At 38.3% G+C, this 9,235-nt stretch overlaps 1 long non-coding RNA gene across 1 annotated transcript; it reads right to left on the bottom strand.

The window, feature by feature from the left end:
* Positions 1–5,584: 5,584 nt before the first annotated feature.
* LOC121912505 lies at positions 5,585–9,204 on the bottom strand. Its single transcript, XR_006100076.1, has 4 exons — positions 9,121–9,204; positions 8,197–8,584; positions 7,797–7,947; positions 5,585–6,567 (listed from the first exon to the last, which is right to left on the bottom strand). It is a non-coding gene; the product is annotated as an uncharacterized LOC121912505 (long non-coding RNA).
* Positions 9,205–9,235: the final 31 nt, after the last annotated feature.

Below are 9,235 nucleotides of genomic sequence, written 5' to 3'. Positions count from 1 at the left end.
ATTCTAATGTAACAAAAACACAATTCTTATTTTCAGGTGATTATACACTAATTAAAACATACTTATGAATATTCAATTTCTGCCGAATCCGTTCCGCTAGATGCCACCAAATCTTACAAACTGATCCTTTGAGACAGAAACCGCTTTCAAAGGCACCTCAAAGACTGCAAAACAAACATAATGTAGATACAGATTACATTCTGGAGGAAGTAAAAAATGCTATTCAGGCAGATGAGGCAACATTTCCTTCCACTGCCAGTTGGTGCTTGAGCTATGATACATCAGCATCCGTGACAACATCCAAGAGCGTTTTTTTTTTTTTTTTTTTTTTTTGAGTTCATCCCTCTTCAGATTGCAACCGCTGACACAATCACAGCACTGTTGGAGAGGCTAAGCACTATCCTACCTAAGGGACAAGAGAGCAAACTAATCACCCAGGCCTATGACACAGCTGCCATGGTGAGAGGAGCCACATGTGGATTACAGTGTACGGGAAAGGATGTCTACTGAAGTGCACGCTACGCCCACTGCTGTGTGCATCAGTTGAACCTCATTATGCAGCAGGCAACCTCACACATCCCCAGGATCAGTACTTTTTTTTTTTCAGACCATGGTGGATTTGCTGCATTTTCTCTGGTCATTCAAGGGAAACACTGTGCTTGATCAAGTGGTGGCTCACAGACTTCCTGGAACTTATACAACAAGGTGGAACTTCCACAGTGGTGCTGTTAAAACTGTATGAGCACAAGGACCTCCAGTGGTGTTTCCAGACCATCAGAGACTCTGGTAGCTTTGATCCTCCAACTGTCCAGGAGAGCCCGGGGGCTTTGTGAGATTGCTGGAGGATGATTTCTGCTTTTTCTTGGCGTTGTTTCACAAGATCATGCCACATGTGGACTGTAGAAGAAGAAGATCAACTGTCTACAACACAGGAATCATGCAGAGGTTCAAAGACAGCATGCAAACGATCAGGTAAATAATAACAACATCACTGGCTGAGAAAATGCTTATTATGAGAAAATTGTTTCAATCTTAAACAGTCTGTAAAAACATAAATATGCATGGCTGAACACACTAGAGCGGCTCATAAATACTTGTTTCAACATATTAAAGACAGTGAATAGGAAATCCATTTAGGATGATAATGTAGATACAGTTTATTAAACACGGTGCACAATGATGGACTCATTTTATGTCTAAAGTAGGTTAGTTTTTGACAAGGAGAACAACTGGTTGGCTACAGAGGTTAGCTGTAGCATAGTTCTGTTTACAAGACACTCAATTAGGTGTTTTTTTTACTTATTTTATCAATGTGTAGAATTACCTTCTGTTGCTATATTTCACCGTCTGCCTTCTTCAATTCCTGTGTAATAATAAGAGTTATACATTTACAGTACATTTACACAGCTGCTGAGGAAGGCAGACACAGAAATGTTTACATGTGGTTATTTCACATTCCTGATATTAAGCAGTAAGCTGTCCTCTCTTGTCAAAAAATAACAGGCTCTTCTTGTAAGAGGATACTGATGACATTTAGACTGAGAGATGTGAAAATGAAATTCTGCTGTTCACTAGGTGTACTGCCCTGTTTTTTAAAAAAAATATGTATCATTTCATAGGTATGTGATACCGGTTTGAGGCATGCTAGGGAGTGGCTCTCTTTCACCAAGCACCTCATCAGTGCTGCTCTGTTGCAAGGAGACTTGTTCTCGGATTCAGCGCTGGAAACCACAGTGGAAAACTACCCCGTGTTGAACAAGGCCAAGCTCAAAACAGAACAATCCCTGATCTATGAGAGCGATGAGTTCAAGGCTTGCAGCGGTGCACTGACTCTGTTCACTCCGACTCTGCACTGACAACCTTCCCGGCACGTTGACTCAGACTGTCAGTCCTCTTAAGATTCACATCACCACACACATGACAACTGCAGAATCAGAGAGGTGCTTCTCTACTTTAAAGAGGATCAAACCCTTCCTGAGAAACATCACAACACAGGATTACCTGAATGCTCTTGCTGTGCTCTCCATGGAGAAAAAACTTAATATTCAGTAACAGGGTCATTAAGAGGTTTACCACTCAGAAAAGCAAAATTCCTGTACAAATGAGATGTCAGACACAAACACACATACAAATTCCCCTGACCCCGTTTTTTTGTATATAGTTTTAGCATAAAACATCATCCAGCAATATAAGGCTGTCTGTGCTCTAGAAATTATGAATATTTTGTGTTAATAGTGTGTTTGCTAATATTACTGTATATGTTTCTGGAATGTGCACCAAGTAAACATTAACCAGACTCTCTGGTTAGCGTCTGTAATATAATGATGCAAACTGTACCTGCTATCTGAGCACATTAGGACTGCAACTAATGAGATACTGATTATTTTCTTGATTGTTAATCTATAAAATGTTTAAAAATAAATGTGGAAAAAGCCCCTTGTAATTTTGTAGAGCCTGAGAAGTGACGTCTTCACAGTGCTTGTTTTCTCTGACCAACAGTCCACTACCTAAAGATAAAGAAACAGAAACCAACAAATGTTTGGAAATTTTGCTTGAAAAATCACTCTCAAACGTTGAAACTTATCAAAATTGTTGCAGATAATGTTTTTTTCAATCAACTGATTGATTAATCAATTAATTGTTGAAGCTCTGGAGCACATTTACAATTAGTAACATTAAGCTTGATCATAAATACTGTATGCTATTCTTCCAAAGATTTTAGTTCAGCATCTTGATATCCATTTCTTTATTATACATCATTTATACAGTGTAAGATTTCATAGAAACATTAAATAAATCATTTGTTCTGTTCTATATGTTAATGATATTATTGTATATAATCCACTTTCCACTCTGTTGTGACGTTGTGCCTCTTGTGTTGAAATAAATTTCTTTTTCTCCAAACTTTGTATGCATGTAAATTATCTAATGTCCAAGATACACATTTCTAGTAATTATACAGTTAATTCTCATATTTTATTTTCAGACAGTTTTGGAATATTTTTCCTGTCTCAAAATTTCTCACTATGGAAACACAATAATGTACAATATAATAACAGTTCTATTGACCTGTTAAGATTGTGTCTACATCTACCTTGTAAATATATTCTGTTATTTATTAAAAAGTTTCACAGGTAAATCAATAACAATCACAATCATACATTTTTAAGTGTAATTTTATCCAATTTTTCTTTGTAAAGTGCATAAAGTTGATCATAGTGATTTCAAAGTTAAGGATTCATTAGTTTTAATATACATTGAACCAAACATTATCATAACATCTTATTTGATACTCAGTATACTTTTTTTTGACAAAACATCCCATGTTTCAGTAGTGACTAATGTTTTGGTAGTGACAACAATATTGTGTTTGCCATGGCTGAATCAGACTATCAACATTTTATGTTTATAAAAAGAACTAATAACTCAAATGTTGCACACATGCAGACACACATCTAACAGTAAATACCTGAAAAATATACAACAACAGTATTTGGATTACAGATTACACCTCACTGAAGAGCTGTTGGATAATTTGGGCCTTGAGGTGAGTGCAAGTGAGAAGAGGTACTGTATGTACACACACTGATTTTTCTCACATTGTAGACTGTTTCAGAATCACTATCAGTTTTATTTTTACAGAATGTCCATTATAGACAGCAGGATTATTTCAGTGTACAAAAATAGTCACACTTAACAATGTCAAATAAAGTGGATTCCATCTATAGACTAACGAGTAAATCAAGCAACACATTTAACCTCCATTTCACTTTGATGTTTTATTTTTTCACATTCTGTGTTTCTTCCTGATTGTCCATTTCAACATCTCAGATATGCAACTGTTGAACAATGTCAACAACATTTTGCTTTTAAACGAATCATTTTCAGATAAATCTTCAGAACCACTGAACTAATTTGAGGATACTTTTTCCCCCCCTTTCCTCTCAGGAGTCTACTCAACAGTTTAACTTTTCACACAGTGCTTTGAACACTGCTGGGTTGATTTGGACATGCCTAGTCGGGTTGATTCAGACATTCTTACTCGTGACTTTTCCAGGTGGACAGATTAAGATGTTGACCTTGTCTACCGTGTACCAGATCTTGTCCTCCATTTGTGGCCAATAAAATTTGTTTTGCCTAATATTGTAAATGACTTTGACACCGGAAGACAAATAATGAGTAGAGGACATGGCAGGTAATCCTACAAGTGTTTAGAATATTAGAATGGAAAATATCTATGGGATAAATAAACTTTGCATTAGAAATGTAATGCAATGATTTTAAATATAGTGTGAGAATAAAATGAACATGTCTGAACTTCATCCACGTCTTCAGTGGTTCCAGGATATGGATCATTTTCATATGTGACAATACACTTTCTGACAATGTGATATCCTCAACTAGACAGAATCCCTTCACACCCAGAGTTTGAGGTAGAATGACTCCTTTCTTCTGGGATTGGTGGCTCTGTAGACACTTCATTTATTCCAGGCTGTGTCTGTGGTGCAATGTTGGTGGACATTGGATGGGAACAGCGGCAGATGGCTTCTCTGCTGCAGAAGCAACTGAGCACTTTAGAACAGACTGTGCCTGCAGTAGTGCAGATTACCTGATGAATGCTTAGTGTGCCTTTCATAGCGGGCAGCTCTCTTGGCAGCAGCGTACTTTAGAAATCTGTTCTTCTTCCACATAAAAGAGCTTGACATTGGTGAGAGGAAGGAGTGTGTCATAGAGTGCTTTTGCTGTTGGTATGTCAGTAACACTGGCTACCTGTGAATCTGCTTCTTTTCTTTCTTTCTTCTGCTTCCTGTCTATCTTCTCTTTATGGTGACTCCAACACTGTCAGCAGGCCCTTTGCAATGACCAGCTTCCAGGAAACTCCTGTTTATAGCAGTAAACCCATCTGGAAAGGAACGGTGCTCATGAAGTAAAAGTTGTTGCCTCTATACTGCATATTTGGCCCATCACTGATGAAGATGAGTTTTTGAACCCTTAATGGTTCGCCAAGGAACTGAAGAATTGGTTCATGTTGAGCCCAAATGGCAGCAGGATCATGTTTCATTGAGAGTGACAAGGCACATAATTATCTGTGGTGTACAAAACAGCATCAAGCAGTGTTGTCTGTCTATGAGATGCTCCAAAATAGACTTGCTGTACCCTCTTTGCATATTTGCACTGCCAGTTGTCTGCATAGTCAGCGTGAAGAATCACCTCATCTTCTTTCAGAGATCAGTGCAAAGACTGCAGCTGCTGTGTGTATTGCTGCTGGATGTTGAAGAGGTGCTTGCACACTTTGTCTTTCATTTCTTTTTCAAAATCATCCAGTAGGAGCTCTGTGCAACCCTCACATCTCTGTTTAATAGTTTTTGTCAAAGTGATTTTCTCTCTTTTCCCATTCTTTTCTTTTTCAGTCTTCTTTTTTGTGAGCCACTGGTACCATCATGTGACCAGTGTTCCTGCTGTCTTTTTGTTATTGCATGAGATACATTCTCTGTACATACAAGCCTTAACCAGTGTGTCACAGCACATCTCCTCTGCCACTTTGCTCAAACTCTGTGAGTGAACTTCACTGTCTCACTGTCATGAGCACGTCTCCTTATTATTGATGTTTGGAGCAACAATCCAAAATGACTTCATCCTACAGAAAAGCGAATAGGATAGCTTCAGATGAGGCATCTCCAGCATCAGTTTCTGATACAATTTCAGCATCGTGTCGGACAGAAACCTCTTTTGTTTATTGTGATTGTTTCCTTCTTCCCTGCTGAATATTGTCATCCCGACTTAGAACATTTTTGATTATGTCCATGTTTTTTTGCTTATGATTTCTCTGATATGCGAACCTGAGACATGGGTGGCTTTCAGTCTTGTTGAACACTTTGTGGGAGACATCAACACATTTTCTTATTATAAAGACAAGTTGTGAGTGCTCCTCTGAATAACGTTTCTCTTTATAGCTTGCAGACTTGTATTTTTCCCTTTATTTGGTGCATAAGTGTGGTGTGAAGAAGAAGTGTCTGTCTGACATGGTGAGGGAGTCTGTGCTTCTGTACATCCATCTCAGTCTTTGATCTTAAAGAACACTTTGACTGGTCTGATGTTGGCTTCAGCCTTGATCTTTGACACTACTTTCTATATTTTTCTTCCCTCCTCTGCATTTCTTTGATCTTGTGTTCCAACTTCTGTAATTTTCTATAGTTACTGATTTTTACTCTTTTTATCCTTTTTTTCTCCCCCCCAGTGGTTATGTGCACTGGTGTCTGATCAGCCTCATTGAAGTGCCAGGTGGTGCAGAAGCCCTGCAAAATATCTCCACCTCTTTCTATCTTTTCACCATCATCCTGTGTTTTTGCTCTTTTCCTCCATTATTTTCTGATGTGTCTTTGCTGCCTGACAGATAATTCACTGATACTCTTCAACTTTCCTTCTTTCTTCGTTTTTTTTGTTTCTTAAGTATTCTTGGTATTTCACTGGATCATCCCTCAACCTTTGTCTCTATTCTCTCAGTCTCTCTGCTCCAGTTTTCCCATTTTGTTTTGGTATGTTGGTGTTCTATGTCTGTCTTTCTCCCTGTATAAGTTAACCATAGAAATTAACATTACTGACACATTAAGAAGTCAATAATACTACTGTATTCATTCTGCGCCTGACTACACCTGCTCAAAACCTTTTTTTAAAATTACAGTTACAATACCCTCTAATTGCAGATTGTCTTTCCTGTGTATTTTCATTGTGTCTGTTCTAGCTGCACTAATTTAACATGCTGACTTAAAAAGGTGCAGTCCACAATTGTAATCCAATACACCTTTAGTCAAATTCAGCATATATCTCCTCACGGTCCTCTAGGTGACCGTTCTGTGTTTGCACAGTCCTGGCTCTGTAAATGAGAAACAAAGAGGCTCGGACCGAACCATGCAATATTCAAATCAATCAACACTTTGCCTCAGGAGCACAGAAAGGAGGGGTGTAATTTGATTCAGCTCAAATAAACAACATTTTGCTAGAATTGTGGACTGCTTCCTTTAAGTGTTATATTTCAGCTGGTATTCAAAGCACATATCATGGAGTTTATAATAAAATATTTTTGATTTGCATAACTGTGCTAAAAGTTTGTTTATTTCCCCCAAATAAAGGATTTTGGACCAGTGTGTAGGATTTAAGGGGATCTATTGGCAGAAACGGAATATAATATTCATTAAGTTTTCATTAGTCTATAATCACCTGGAAATAAGAATTGTGTTTTCCTTACCTTAGAATGATCCCTTTATATCTGCATAGGGAGCAGGTCCTGAAAAATGCAAAAGGCCCTCTCTAGAACCAGTGTTTGGTTTGTTTGTTGTGGGGTACTGTAGAAACATGGCGGTGCAAAATGGCGGGCTCCATGAAAGAGGACCCACTCTGCTGATTTTTTTTCCCCCCAGGATGCCAAAGTCACGACCTGCCCTACTCTGCCTCTTGTTGGTTAGTACTGTTTGCCTTCGTTGGTTGGATTGGTTAGGGTAAGAATATCAGGGTAAGCCAATCAGTAGCAGAGAAGGGCAGGTTATGACTTCGCCATCCTGGGAAAAAGAATCACACCGGCTGCCTATGTAGATATAAAGGGCTCATTCTGAGATAAAGACAACAATTCTTACTTTCAGGTGATTATACACCAATTAAAAACATACTTATAATTGTATAATTATATTCCATTTCTGCCAATAGAGCCCCCTAAAACTTACACACTGGTCCTTTAAGGCACAAGTTAACCTACATAGAGAATTTCCCACTAACTGCATAACCAAAACTTAACAACTCACCCCTAGTCTTCATGTCTGGTGGGTTTTCATGCACTTTAGACCAGCGGGCTTGTAAAGCGACCTGCAAGCAGGCAACTCCACAAAAATCACATGGATGTGTCCCTGAGACAGTTGTCCAAAAATAACTGATACTGACCACGTCACCACAACACTACAAAAAAAAAAAAACAGATGGAGCAACCCAAACGGGAAACACCACCACAGCTTAACAGGGAAATCTCTGTAAAGAGTGCATCAGGACAGTACCTTCTGAATGGCACACATCTACAAAACCAAAGACCCATAACAGCCCTGGCCAAAGCTAGCACGCAGCTGGACCAAATCACCTCATTAGCTGCACAATCACACCATGCACCCAACTGCTACCTGAGACATAAGACAAACTTTTAAATAAACTTACCCTAATGGACGAGCCCCCGTTTGTTATAACCTGGCTCATGTGGCCACAACTAGAGGGAGACACACCATGATACAGAGGTAACAAAGCATACATTCATTAAACAAATTAAGCAAAATTAAATCAAATTAAAGTAACTAGATATTTACAGTATGGGGTGTAGATGTCAGTAGATGAGTTTAAGATGTGTGTGCATGTTGTAAAGTGTAGTAAAGAAACTAAAAACATAACCAAACCAGAACAGGGTGCCTGTGGGGAGGAGCAGAGAGCTGCCAGCAGCAGCAGTTTCTCTCTCTTTCTCTCTCCTCTGACTGCTGCTGCTGCAGCCTGGACTTTAATAACCTGGCAACCCTGTGAGCCATCAGGTGTTGCCAGTTGCTCTAACAAGCACCTGTTGAGAAAGAGCAGATAGGTAAGTCACAAGGCCAAACAAAGATGACACCTGTGGTCATCACAATCACTGAATATTTGCAAGCCTCATTGTAGATATGAGTTAGTGTTTAAACATCAAACCAGGAGAACAAACAATAAACCAGATTAAGAGGAGCTGGTTATGCATTTCTTAGACTTCATATTAAAGTGACAAAGGATGGATGTTTCACTGCTTAACATTCACAGTCACATCAGTCAGTGTTTCAGATCATTGGACAGCAGACGATGCACTTTAATAATCAGCATCATTGTCATTATCTTTCTCCAGGTTTTAATGTATTTTCTTTACGGAGAACAGAATTTATTTGTATTAGTTAAAATAATTACATGAAAGAAAATTAAAAGAATGAAGAACATTTTTACAGTGTATGTGTGTGTATATTATTTTCTATGAGAGGTGGTTTCTGATGAAAATCAGAAAAAAGACTTTCATAATGTTGATGTAGGTTAACATGAAGTTTACTAACCTCTTTTTGCATTGTGCTCATTTCTTACCTCTTATAAAACAATCCACTTCTCTTTGTGCAGTTTCAGTTTTCACTATTATTTAATGAGGATTATTTATTTTTTTATTTTTTGTCGGCCAAAGTCTGGCTCGTCTGTCTGGAAT

The sequence above is a fragment of the Thunnus maccoyii genome, chromosome 15 (assembly GCF_910596095.1).
Source record: "Thunnus maccoyii chromosome 15, fThuMac1.1, whole genome shotgun sequence".
Taxonomy (NCBI): Eukaryota; Metazoa; Chordata; class Actinopteri; order Scombriformes; family Scombridae; genus Thunnus; species Thunnus maccoyii.
Note: the sequence above shows the minus strand (reverse complement) of the source record. Positions and strands in the feature narration are given on the sequence as shown.